Source organism: Arachis duranensis, chromosome 5 (assembly GCF_000817695.3).
Source record: "Arachis duranensis cultivar V14167 chromosome 5, aradu.V14167.gnm2.J7QH, whole genome shotgun sequence".
In the NCBI taxonomy this organism is placed as follows: domain Eukaryota; kingdom Viridiplantae; phylum Streptophyta; class Magnoliopsida; order Fabales; family Fabaceae; genus Arachis; species Arachis duranensis.
Genome location: NC_029776.3, coordinates 101,916,848 through 101,932,040, shown reverse-complemented (window position 1 = coordinate 101,932,040; position 15,193 = coordinate 101,916,848). Strand labels below are relative to the sequence as shown.

At 31.1% G+C, this 15,193-nt stretch overlaps 1 pseudogene; it reads right to left on the bottom strand.

Annotated features, from left to right (window-relative positions):
• Window positions 1-12,359: 12,359 nt before the first annotated feature.
• LOC127747699 (29 kDa ribonucleoprotein A, chloroplastic-like) lies at window positions 12,360-13,143 on the bottom strand (annotated as a pseudogene).
• Between the last annotated feature and the right edge of the window lie 2,050 nt (window positions 13,144-15,193).

Below are 15,193 nucleotides of genomic sequence, written 5' to 3'. Positions count from 1 at the left end.
AATCAATAAGAATAGTATTTCTCCTCCTCTTCCTCTTCCTCCTTCTTCTTTCGTTATAATGATCACCAACAGCACCAACATTTTGATCGGTTAAGTGGAGTTCTTCTTCTTCTTCATGATCACCAACAACACCAACATTTTGATCGGTTAAGTGGAGTTGCTCATTTTGATTCATTTGATTGTTAATGTATTCAGTTGAATCCTTGTGCATGCAGAAATATTTTTCTTACTGGTTGAATGTTTATCACATTTTATTCAACACGTGATTGGTGTTCGGTTCAGTGGTGTTGGTCATTTCAGTTCACCTGATTGTTATGTGTTCAGTTGACTTCTTTTGCATGGAAAAAATGCTATTCTTGATGATTAAATATTTATGACGTTTTATTCAGTACATGAATGTTGCTCAATTCAGTGGAGTTGCTCATTTTGATTTATTTGATTGTTAGTGTGTTCAATTGAGTCCTTGTGCATGTAAAAATATTTTTCTTTGATGATTAAATATTTATGACATTTTATTCAACACATGAATGAAGTTCGATTCAGTGGAATTGGCCATTTCGGTTCATTTCTGTTCTGCACAATTTAAAATTCTTCCTCCTCACCTTCTATTGCTTCTTCACCAGAGAGAGAAAGAGGAAAAGACAAAAAAGAAAACATAGCAGCAATAACAACAAAAGAATGAAGATAAGGAAAAAACACGTGAAGAAGAAGGCGAAAAAGAAGGAGGAGAATGAGGAGGAGGAGGAAGGCGAATCTCTGTTGCTATTTTCGTTCGTTTCTGGTTGTTCCTTGACAAATCTTCTCGCGATTCTTCTTTAGTAGTAGTTTTCACAGAGAACGTGACTGAAGTTTGAGTGATTTTGAGAGAGATTCGAAGAGAATGAGCGGTTTTGTGTTGAGGAAGAAGTAACGTTTTTTCATAATGAGCACAAAATAATAAAGAATTTTCGAACGCGTGTCTTCACTCGTCATTAATGTGCGTGACTCTATTTAAACTTAGGCCAACTTTATTACATGGTTATATTGATGTGTAACACACCCGTTTTTTATATCAGTTAATACTTAATACTATACAACAGTAAATGTCGTTTATCAAACAAAGTAATGGGCAATGTTATTGACTTAGTTGACCTCGATTTCTATGCCCACCAAAAAGTCTCCTCCTCCTAAACACACTACTTACACTCAAATTTCTGCTAAAATTTTGAAAAACCAATAGCCAATAATTTATTGAGCGTGTACTTTTATAGTATATTTTAGTATTGGGCAAGTTGAACAATTAGATGACAAAAGGATGTGGACGTTTGAGGGAGAAATATGAGTACTCTAATGCGATGCTTATCTGTAACACCTGTACCAATAACTAATAACAAACAAAGAAAGTAGAAAAGAAAATAAAAAACCATTAATAATGGTTACTGGTTTTCTTTCTCTCTTAATATCTCCTCTCCTACAATGTTTTTTTTTAATCACTATGTATGTTCATTTTAGACACAATTGTATGTCAAAATACATTAAATTCTAAATGTGCTAAAATATAATTTCATAGTAACAAATTTTTAGAAGACACAGAATAATAAATAATTTTCTATTTAATTTTATTATAGATATAGTTAAATAAATTTAATTTTAATGTATTAATAGTATAAATTTTATTTAATTATTCAATAATTTTTTTAGATAATCATTTATATCATTAATATAAAAAATAATTATTCTACTGATATAATATTATGTAATTAAATATGTATATAAAACTAAGCTATTTTACAATAATAGTATATTAAACTTAAATTTTAATAAAAAATATAATACTAAATTTATGTCTGTATCTAAGTAATAATATAAAAATTATATAAAAAAATTTTAAATATATAAATACAGTAATAAATTTTAATTATTAATTTTAATTTTATATTATATATTATATATATTTTTTATAATTAAAATTAACGANGTCCATAGGTCTATAAGCATTATTATTATGGTTATGATGGCCAACGACAGCTTCCACTTGGCCAAAACTACTTAATTTATTTGACTTTCTAACAACACGTTTATTCGTGCCATGTCGGCAACAGAATCTCAGGGTCTTACTTCCTTCTTTCTCTCTATTTTATTATTAATCTATATCTATCTATATATCTCTCTTTATTGTCATATATAAGCCTCAAACCCTAACATAAAAGATCCGATCATTAATATCATCGTACTGTTGTTTGGACATCAACATAACCAATAAATAAAAAAATACTAAATAAATAATAACTAATAAATATTTAATATATTTATTATTTATATTATTATTTAATATTTTTATTTTCTACTCATACTTCTCCGTAAATAAAACACCATGATAGCACCTTTGAAGACACCTTATATATTAAGACACCCTCATCTCTCTTGTATCCGATTAATCGCTACACGTACGTACCAAAAATAAAAAATAATAATACTTTATTTTTAAAAAATAAAATCAATTGATTAACCACAATTCCTATCAAGAATTTCTCTCTGTTAATTCTTAATTAGTCTTGAGAAATTACTTTCGTTGAAGCACATGCAATTAACTTTTGACCCGTAGTAAGTCTGCCAAATAATCCTCTTAAATTCTTGGTGAAAAGGTAACATTTTCTTCAACAATTTTTTTCATGACTTTCCTCATCCAATAATCTTATTTAATAAGACTTCGCAAAAACGTCCAAATCGAAATCAACTTGCTTGCCATTCATTATTCAAAAATCAATCTGTTTTTTATAAGCATTTTTTTAAATAAAAATAAAAATATCTTTAGGCGAGAGGATAATCATAACCCACATAACCACATATATATTCCCATGTGAAGGAAACTTCTTAGACAGGACAAGAAAATTGAGGGGTGACTTCTTGTTTGAATCGTTATTCTCTACATTAACACAAGTATAATATACTTTTCTTGTGTTAAGAAAAACCACATGCAATGGTTTTAAATAACGGGTTATTATAATCTTTCAATGATTTTTGTTGAAATTATATTTTTTTTACTTCTATAAAATTTTAAAAAATAACAATTTTATAATATAATATTAGAATTCCAAATAAAAATTCAAGGTTTAATCATAAGTTAATTGTTATATATTCGTTCTTTTAAATAGAAATATAGCGTAAAGTATTAACAAATATGTAAATTTTTATATTATAGTTATCAGCACTACAAACTCAAAATATTCTTGCATAAGAAAATATGCATAAAAATTAATCATGTGGCTTGTCATATGTATGTTAAAGTATCTCTTTAATAGCCAATATTTATATATTTTTCATTTGAATTTAAGTTTATATTTATCATCTCCTTTTTAGAAATGTCTAATTTGTTACCATATGAATGTTCATCAATAAAATGTCTATGACTTATTTTTCTAATTAAAATTATTTGAGTGGTTCAAATTTTTAATGGTGAACAGTACAAAATTTTTAAAGTTGAACTGAACATTAATAAAATTTGAAAAGTTAGGTAAATTTTGTACAAAGATAAATAGGAAGAGTATAGTCTGAGACAAAACATATAAGAATAACAAAACACTTCTCTCTATATATGTGTATTCTAATATACGAAAGAATGAATTATTAAAAAACATATGAATTATCTCTATTATATGAAATAATAATATTAGAGAATGTTAATACTAGAATTTTCTATTTATACTTTTTTATTTCATATTTATTTTTTTTTATTTATTTATTTTACAACATGTTATCAATATAAGGCTCTGATCAAAATTTAGAAAGACATATATAATAAATTTTTATTATATTAAAATTATTTTATTTTGAATTTAATGTTCTTGATATATCTAAAAATAACTACTTATCATGGATATTAGATACCGAAATTCATCTTGATTCAATGGATCTTGAAGATACCATTAAGGCTAAAAATAAAGCATTTCAAAAGGATAAAGCCAAAGTCATGATCTTCCTTCATCGTCATCTTGACGAATGATTGAAAAATGAATATCTCACAGTAAAAGATCCTACAAATCTGTGGAAGAACCTTAACTTGAAGAAAGGTATAATCATCAAAAGACAGTGATACTACTTCTTTAAACCTGATATGAGTGGACACACTTGCGTCTACATGATTTAAATGCATAAATGAATACAACTCAACAATGTTCAGAATTACCTTACGAATAAAATTATGTGAGGAAAAGATAATTAATAATGACATCTTAAAGAAAACTTTCTCGACCTTCCATGCTTTGAATGTGCTTCTACAACAGCTGATGAGTTTGGAAAACTCTAATTTAATTTTGATAATGAACAAACATTATTGAAATATTTAATTACAAAATTATTAATTTGTTTTTCATCTAACATATGTTAATTAATAATTTTGTGATGCAGAATTTCAATTGGGCCGAAATAAAAAGAAAGATCCCAAGTCCAATAAATTAAAATTCAGCCCTATGTAATTCTTGTTTTGTGACTATTGGCTGAAAAAGATTTTATCAGTTGGGCCAGAATAAATCTTGTTACTATAAGCCCAAAGAATGATTTTCCATTTGCTCATTGCTTGATCCAAATTTTATCAGGAAAGCAAATGTTATTATTGGGCCAGAAATTAAATGTTGTTGCAACTAAGCCCAACTTCACATTTGATGAGAGTTCCCAATGCATGATCTGAATCCACTAAGCATAGAAAGCAAAGTTCCATTGCTTCCAACGGAACTCCTTTGCTCATCATGATGGATTTCAAATTTATTAGAGTGAAGTTAATAAATGCATGAGAAATATGAAAGAGAGTATCATTAACATGATTGATGGCATTAACATTACACGCCACCCAGGGAAGTAAAAGCAAGATATTTTCAATTAATTTGTTTAATCACTTTGAATTGCTTTTCTTTAGTTTCTCTCTTCTCTCTCATCTCTTTCTCCTTCTTCTTCGGTTATTGTCCAGGAAACAATGGAAGCTAAGCTCAGCTACCAAAAGGAAGAAGAAGTTGCATGCATCAAGACCATCAAGCTAATGATGGCAAGAAAACGTAACAAACTAAAAGTATGCTGTGGCTGAGATAATCACCAAAAAGTGGTAAGATTTGGTGAGGTAATCTCGGATCCTTCATGCTCAAAAAGGAAGATGAAGATTCGGCCAGTAAGGTGAGATTCTTGGAGGCATGGCTTGTCTTTGATTCTGCTCAACCACCACAGGAAGTAGCTAGAGTGTCGAAGTGATGGAAGAGGCAGAGATTGAAGCAGATGAAGTCATCATCATTATGAAGCATCAAGGGCCAGAAATCCATCTTGGAGAGAAAGCCAAGGATGGAGCGCTCGGATTGATGAAGAGTGATAACCAAGGAAGGACTAGAAGTATTTGCATGTTGGTTTTTGCATGAATTTCCTCTTCTTTCTCTGTGGCCAAACCGGTTTTGTTTTGGAGGAAAAGAAGCTAAGCTCGGTTTTGTGTTTCAACTGTGAAGGCTTCACTTCTCTATAAAAGGGGTGAACAGTCATGGTTTGATAAAAAGAAAGAAAGTGAGAGTGCAAGGCACAGAAGTCTCATAGCTACCTAAGCTTACAGATTTTCTTCTCCTTCAATATATTCTGTTTTGTAATTTTTCTGTTTAATTTTGTCATGTCTTGAGTCTCATGGAAAAAGGCAAACAGTGAAGTTTGTATGAAAAAGCCATAGAGCGGAAAAAGGCAGAGAGTACAAAATTAAAAGAAAAGCCATAGATGTCTTAGAGTTCCTTTGTTCATCTATGTTGTGTTTCATGGTTCTGTGGGAATCCCCTTGTAAGTTGGGTTAGCACTTTACAATTTGTAATCTGGATGATTATAGTGAAATTCCATCATTGTTGTGATGGAGACTGGATGTAGGCTGCATTGCACTTAGCAGCTGAACCAGGATATATCTAGGTGTAATCTTCTCTCTCTACTTCTTCATTTCTGTGTCTGTTGCACAGGAGCTAAAATCAAAATGTCTCGTGCCAAGTGACGAGACAAAAGTAAAAAGTCTCATGGCTAGGGACGAGACAAAAACAGAAAAGTCTCCTCAAAGACCAGAAAGTGTAATCAAGCAAAAAGGGGCTAAGATTCAACCCCCCCTTCTCTTAGCCACTGAAACCATCAACAGCAGTGTCAAGAAAAAAAATTTAAAAAGTATTCTGAGCTAATTTCTTGCCTTCTTGTTGCTTAAAAATGGATTACTTTTAAGAAATCATGAAGCACACCCAACTGGCGCTGCCCCATTTTCTAAAGTAAATGCAGCAAATTATAACCCCATAAGAGGTAAATGGCAAGGCTTTGGTAACAAAAAAAATTATGAAAGAAAGAAAAATTATTTTCATAAGAAAGGATCTCACCAAAAGTGGGATAAAGAAAGAAATAATGGACAAAACAAATCAACAGAGGATAAATATTTTTATTGTGTGGAAAGGGCTACTAGTCACGTACTTGTCGTATCTCAAGGCACTTAGTTGATCTTTGTCAAGCATCCTTGAAAAATAATGACAAAGAAAAAGGGACAAATTTTATTTCAAATGATGATGTTAAAAATTATATCACTCATTATGAAGTATTTGATTTCTTTAAGGATTTTGAAGAAAATATTGGTCATTTAATCAATGATAAAAAAATTTCAATATTTGAATTCGTTAAATTCTTATGTCAATAAATAGTGTAAGAAACTTCTTGTTAAGTTTTATCTCCTCTGTATTTAAATTTCAAGTATGATATATATAAATAATGTTTAATAAAATATTAATATTTATGTTTAAGGGTTTCAAAATCACTAAATGTGTCAAGTTATAATAATAATAATAATAATAATAATAATAATAATAATAATAATAATAATATTAAAATTTCTAATATATGATACTATTCTTTTGTACAATGCTACTTAGACAAACAATTTCAATCAGGAATACAATTTTACTGCACATGCACCTTTACTTATTTTATGATATTATTATCTTATTATTATTCGTCTGTGAAAAAAAATAGCAAGGACACATAATGAAGATATTTGCCTTGTAGATAGTGCAAATTTGCATACCATTATAAAAAATAATATATATTTTACTCATCTTATATCAAAAAAGAATATGTTAATACAATTATTGGCTAAGATAATGTGATAAAAGACTCCGAAAGAGCTATAATTTTATTTTTTGGAAGAACAAAATTCATTATAAATAATGCACTATTGTCTACTAAGTTTCTAAGAAACTTTTTGAGTTTTAAAGATATTCGCCAAAATGGATATCATATTGAAATATTGGAATCATGAATGAAAAAAACCATAAGTACTTATATATTACAACTCATGATTCAAATAAAAAAGTTGTATTAGAAAAGTTATCTTCACTTTTTTGGGTTATATTATACTAAAATAGTGCAATTAAATCACATGCCATTGTAAACTAAAAGTTTACTAACCCAGATGAATTCATAATTTGGCATGATCAACTGGTTCATTCTAGAACAACTATTATACAAAGAATTATTGAGATTCCCATGGACATTCACTAAAAAGTCAGAGAGTTTTTCAATCTAGTGAATTTTGTTGTGCTGCATATTCTCAGTGAAAGTTGATTGTAAGGCCATTACCAGTAAAAATTAGATTTGAGTCCCTTAAATTTTGAGAAAGAATTCAAGGAGATATATGTGGACCAATTCATCCACCATGTGGAGCATTCAAATACTTTATGGTCCTAATAGATGCATCATCGAGATGATCACATGTGTATTTATTGTCTTCTCGTAACCTGGCATTTGTGAGATTACTTGCTTAAATTATTTGATTAAAAGCACATTTTTTAGAAAATCCAATCAAAGCAATTCGCCTTGATAATGCTGGCGAATTCAATTTGCAAATCTTTTATGCTTATTGTATAGCTAACGGAATAAGTATTGAACATCCAATAGCTCATGATCACACACAAAATGGGTTAGCAGAATCACTTATTAAACACCTCTAATTAATTGCTAGACCCCTACTTATCAGAATAAATCTCCCTATTTCGATTTAGGGCATGCATTTTTACATGTCGCAACACTTATTCGTTTGAAACCAACAAGTTGCCATCAATTATCTCTCATGTAATTAGCTTTTAGTTAGCAACCAAATATTTTTTATTTGAGAATATTTAGGTGTGCGATATATGTTCCAATTATCCCACATTCCCGCACCAAAGTGAGACCCCAAAGAAAATTGAGAATTTATGTAGGATATGATTCTCCCTCTATAATGAAGTATCTTGAGATACAAACAGGAGATGTGCTTAAATCTCGATTTGCAAATTGACATTTTGATGAACCAATATTTCTAGAATTGGGAAGAGAGAATACGCCACTTGAGAAAGAACTTAATTGGAATGCATAATCATTAATGCATCTAGACCATGATCAAGACAATGTGAATTAGAAGTTCAAAAGATTACACATTTGTAAAGAATAGCAAATGAATTGCCTGATGCATTTTCTGATACAAAAAGGATAACTAAATCCTACATACTAGTTGAAAATGTCCCTATTCGAATTGATGTTCTAATTGAACAAATAGCTACTGAAACAAGTACATGCCAGAAGTGTCATAGACCAATTGGTTCCAAAATTCCGATATAGTGTTGATGCCAGAAGACTTTCAGGTACCTGAAAATTCTAAAAATTGTGAAAATAATGAGATTTTGAAAAATTATGTCTTTATAGGAGAAAAATAGAACTGAAATAAAATAATTGTCAATGAAATATTTACATATAATGTGGCATTACACATCGTACATGAAAGTAAAGATCTTAAGCCAAGAACATTCGAAGAATGTCGACAAAAAAATTGGCTAAAATGGAAAGAAGATATGAAGGCTGAGTTAGAATCACTTGCAAAACATGAAGTCTTTGGACCTGTAGTTTGTACACCAAAAGATGTAAAATATGTTGGATACAAATGGGTATTTGTGAGAAAACGAAATGAGAAAAATAAAGTTATATGCTACAATACTCGACTTGTCGCACAAGATTTTTCACAAAGGCCCAATATAGATTATGAAGAAACATATTTTTCTATAGTAGATGCAATAACATTGCGTTATTTGAACAGTTTATCCACATATCATAAACTACATATGCATCTAATAGGAATCATTGCTTATCCATTGGGTGTGACTGAACTACCTTCCAGAAGAGAAGGCCATGAGCTAAAGTAGGTTCTAGTCTCTAGCTTCGTAATTTCGCTCCCTTCATCCACTGATTCACTCCTCTCTTGCTCAACTAGAAGATCCAGGGTCTAAAAGGTACAAAGAGGTTATGAAATAGAATACGCTTGCTTTCGATGGCAATTCCTATGACTACTTATTTCTATTTATATATTTCGATTTATTTTTCTGGTGTTTCTTGTGCCTATTGCTGCTCCTGGTCTTCCATTGACTTCCGCCGAATGCCGAATACGAAAGGTAAAAAGCAAGTCAATCTATTAGCCATCACCCTTCGTCTCCTCTTTAGATCGTGGACCAGAACCCAGATCATAGCATTACACTGATTCTTCTACCTTTCACTGTGGGATGCTTACCGGGTCTTATCTCCTTATCTGCTCTTTAACGTTTGGATCTTTTCCCCTTCCCATGAATTTTTGTTGAGGAAGGAAGTGAGATAAAAAAAAGGAAGATCATGCCTTGATGAGCGGGCAAAAGCCCCCAGATCCCCCAGTTTGTGAGCCAGGTTCCCCCCTTCTTTTTTCTTAGCACGAGACCATACACGATAGAAAAAAGCTTCTCGGTCATAGGGAAGTTCAGAAATAATCTTGATGATGAAACATTTTTGTATTTCTACTACTAATGACATCTTATTTATACGGATTATTAAATTGTGATATCTATATAAAAATTTCTGAAGAACTAAATATATCTAAACTATCCAATGTATATTCACAAGGTTATACTCAGTCAAATTGCAAAGATCTTTATATGGTCTAAAGCAATCTGGACGAATCTGGTATAATCGTCTTACTGAGTATCTGGCCAAAAACGGATTCAAGAATAATGATATCTGCCCATGTGTTTTCATAAAGAAATCTGCATTTGGATTTATTATAATTGCTATGTACGTTGATGATTTAAATATTATTAGAACCTCTGAAGAGATTTCAACAATTATAAAATCTCTAAAAGAAGAGTTTGAGATGAAAGATCTTGGAAAGACTAAATTTTGTCTCAACATGCAGATTGAGTATACAAATAATGGGATCTTCATTCATCAAACAACATACATAGAAAAGATCTTGAAGAGATTTTATGTAGATAACTCACATCCATTACGTACCACAATGATCGTAACATCTTTGGATATGGAAAAGGATTAATTTTGTCCTAAAGAAGAAAATGAAGATATACTTGGTCCTGAAGTACCATATCTTAGTGCCATTAAAATACTAATTATCTTGCTAATAATACATGGCCTGACATATCATTTGTTGTGAATTTACTAGCAATGTATAGTTCCTCTCCAACCAGAAGACATTGGAATGGAATCAAACAAATTTTTTGATATCTTTATAGAATAGTTGATATAGGACTATTTTATCCATATGAATCCAAGTCACAATTAGTTGGCTATGCAGATGCAGGATACTTGTCTGATCCACACAAAGAAAAATCTCAAACAAAATACCCATTCATATACGGTGATATAGCTATATCATGGAGATCTACAAAACAAACTATAGCAGCAACATCCACTACAAGAATAAGCCCGATTAGCTACTACAAAAGTAGTAAAAAAATTCATCGCTAATCTGATGCAAAATATAATTTGTGATGGATTAGCTACTGCCTAGCAACCAATGCTTTCCTCGCTAATTACAAGTCATAAATCAGTGACACAAACATAATAGTCGCTAATTCATCGGAAAACATTTTTAGCGATCGAATAAATAGTCACAAATCCATCTCTAAATTAAAAGCTAATTCCATAGAAGAAATAGACTAAAAGGTAGTCGCTGATTAGCAACAAACTCTACTACAGTAGACTCATCGCTAAATCCAAGCTAACTTCATAGAAAAAATAGAATGCTTAGTTGATGCTAATTAGCGAGATTTTTCCGAACCTAACTCGTCACAAGTTGTCCGCTAATATGATCGCAAATCTATGACATTTTGTAGCAAATTTATAGCTAATCTTTGAAAATCCTTAATCAAATTGTAGGAATTTTGTCGCTAAACAAAAGCTATTCTAAATGAAAAAGCAAAGTTACGAAGTTGCTGCTAATTTTCTAGGAAATAATATGTAGTCAATCAGTTTCAATACTATCGCAAATGTAATCACAATTTTCTTTAAACTAGTAACAAATTGATGTGTATCTTACAAATATTTCAGTCGCTATGAAGTCTTTAATTTGTCACCATCATCACCAATAAATATGTCGTTAATCTTTCTTAGAATATTAGTCAAAATACCAATTTTGTCGCTATACTAAAATAAACCTTATTATTTTTTATTTTACTCATTGAACTAAAAAATTATAACGCATACAAATAAAATTAGTTCATCAAAATTATATATATTTAAAAAGTTCAAACCATGTTTAAAGAAATTAGGTATTAAAGCTTAACCTAATAATAACCAAGCCTTTGGGTTTGATCAAATGCTATTCTATCTATTCAATAGCTCTAGAAAACATGACTTAATTAATAAACTAACAAAGAAAAAGGATCAGTTACAATATCATGTAAAAATAAGTATTTACTCACTTCTTTAGAGATGTTTCAATCTGACTGCACAAATATGCTCCTGCTTCTATAAAATTCTTTATACATTATACATCTCAGTTCCTCATTTCGTATTGAAAATTTTTAAAAAATAAAAAATACAAACAACACCTAAGTCTTGGCATATTAATTGCATAAAGAACATGTCCACCAGTTCTACCTTTAATTTCACCAATGTTGTCACTTATAATGTGATCAAAATGCAAAAATATCAAAGAAAAATAATATCACTAAATAACATCTTAGAGAAAGGCTAATTAAAGAAAGGCTCCAAATGCATCTTAGAGCAATTATCTAACACCAACAGTGTCACGAAATTCATCATCCATGTTTCAAAGCATATAGTTGTGAAAATTATATGTCAGAGGAAGCTTATAATTCTACAGAACAATAGAAAAAAAGTGTATACATATAGCAATAAGAAAATAAAGAAATATTAGCTTTTTCTTATGTTTTCAAGAACAAAAGAATGAATAACTAAGTACAAAATAATCAAACAATGATATGATGGAAACTAATTGCCACAGCAACTCATTATACTTACAATGTAACATATACAAATGGACAAGTTCAAACTCATTAAATTGTTATTTGTGATTAGCGAACAGGATACTAGGAGTAGATTCGCAAGTTTACCGCGCCATCTAAGGACTCAATAGCACTATTGACCTCTTTAGGGCTGCTATAAGTCACAAATCCGAAGCCTCTTGATCTTTCACTTTCTCTGTCACAGATTACCTTGGCCTCCAAAAAGTTTCTTTGTTCACAAAACAAGTCCTCAAATGCTAAATGGTCAACACCCCATGCAAGAATACCAACATGAACACAGTTTCCGTTATCCGAAGAAAAACCACCCTTAGAAGGAGATTTGAAATGGGAACCCTCATTCTTAGCACTGTCAAATTTTAACATAGATAACTTCAAAGAATAAAAGATGTAATAATCAAAGAGAAATATAAACAATAAGATGTATTATCATCAAACAGAACACAACCAACTTACATAGTCATTGAATTATTGTTTAGCAGCTTCATCTTCCTCAATCAAAGACATGGTCACAAAACCAAAGCCCCTGCTTCTTCCACTCATCTTATCATAAATCACCTGCCAAAAGCAAATAACTTCATCTTGTGCACCCAACCTAAGGAAAAAAAAGTTTGTATGAAATTCAAGTCACTAACCCTACAATAAGTAAATTAAAAATGGAGCATATAAGCTAAATTGACATGAAAGCCTTATGTCTTGTAAGAAATTATCTTTTCGTATATCTCGTCATATTGTCTTCTGGGAGCATCACATGTTTTCTCGGTTCTCCTCCTTTGATTCCATTTTTTCCTACTCAGTCACCTTTTCTCACTAACCCCAATATTGATATTTTTCCTGGTGATGATTCCATAGGTTCTATCTCGAGTCACCCTCTACAGCCTCCTGTTCTTCTGCCTTCTTCATCTCCCGATGATTCCAGACTAGACGACGATCCTGCTCATGCTGTCATGCCTCCTCCTTCCACTTGTTCTTCTAGAGTAAGAAATTCACATCCTCATCTTCTTGATTATCATTTTTTTCTACTATTCTTCATCAACATGAACCTAAGTCATTCAGAGAAGCCTCCACAAATCCAAATTGACAACAAACAATACAGGAAGAAATACAAGCACTTGAAAAAGCACACACTTGGAATTTGGTTGATTCTACTTCTAATAAAAAAGTTATGGGAAGCAGATGGGTATACAAGATCAAGACTCGCTCTGATGGTTCTATTGAACATTATAAGGCACGATTGGTTGCTCAGAGTTGTACGGAAGAGTATGGTATTGACTATGAAGAGACTTTTGCTCCTGTTGCTTGTCTCACATCTCTTCGAGCTCTTCTTCCCATTGTTGCGGTCAAAAAATGGTGTCTCAGTCAAATGAACGTGAAAAATGCATTTCTTAATGGAGATTTGAAAAAGAAGGTCTATATAAAACCCCTTCCAGGTTATCCTTATCCGTCTAGCAAAGTTTGTCTCTTTCATAAGGAACTCTATGAACTTAAGCAAGCTCCTCGTGAATGGTTTGACAAGTTCAGCACTACCATATACAATCTTGGTTTCACTTGCAGCCCTCATGAGAATACTCTCTTCATTACTAAAAGCGAACATGGAGTTGTTCTTCTACTTCTGTATGTTGATGACATGATCATTACTGGAGATGATGTTGATGGTATCTCTAATCTGAAGGCGTCCCTTCAGCGTACTTTTGAGATAAAAGATCTTAGTTCTCTCAGCTATTTTCTTGGTTTAGAAGTCATATCCACCGATAATAGCATCTATCTCTCTCAAGTTAAATATGCTTAAAATCTTCTTGCTCGAGCCGGAATTACAGATAGTCGCACTGAGTCTACTCCTCTTGAGCCTAGTGTTCGATTTACTCCTATGGATGGCACTGTTTTGGATAATCCTACTCTTTATCGATAGTTAGTTGGAGGACTCGTCTACTTAACTGTCACCCGACCAGACATCACCTATCCGGTTCATGTTCTTAGCCAGTTCTTGTCAGCTCCTTGTACTACTCATTATGCGGCAATTCTTCTCATTCTATGCTACATCAAAGGCACCCTATTCCATGACCTTTATTTTTCTGCCCTATCCCACTGATCGTCGTTCCACTATTGGTTATTGTTTGTTTCTTGGCGACTCTCTCATTTTCTAGCGAGCTAAGAAGCAAACATTCACTGCTTGATTGATGAGCGGATATTTTATACGCTTTCTGGCATCATTTTCATATAGTTTTCATTATGTTTTGTTTAAGTTTTATTAAGTTTTCATAGGTTTTAGTGTAAAATTCACATTTTTGGATTCTATTTTAAGTTTGTGTTTTATGGTGATTTCAGGTATTTTCTGGCTGAAATTGAGGAGCTTGAGCAGAAAACTGATTCAGAATCAGAGAAAGGACTGCAGATGCTGTCAGGATCTGACCTCCGTGCACTCGAAGGAGCTTTCCTAGAGCTAAAGAAGTCCAAATGGTGCGCTCTCAATGACTATGGAAAGCTAACATCACTACAAGAAAATGGAACATATGTAACAAATTTAAAATTGTTACAAAAAAAAATTTTTGTAACAAAATTAGTAATTGTTACATAATAATAATGTTTTGTAGCAACAATACAATTTGTTACAAAATGTTTTGATATTTTGTAACGACTTGATTTTTTTTTCAAATTATGTTGGCTTTTGTGACGAACCAGTGTTTTGTTACAAAATTTTAAAATATTTTTTAACAAAAGATGAAGTTGTTGCAAAAGTTTAAAATATTTTGTAACAAAAAATTAATTTGTCACGAAATTCAATATTTTTTGTAACAAATTATTTTTTTGTCACAAAATACAAGAATTTTTGTAACTAAAAAAATATTTTAAAATGTTAAAATCTTTAAGATAATTTTATTTTATTTTAAAAATTTTATTTT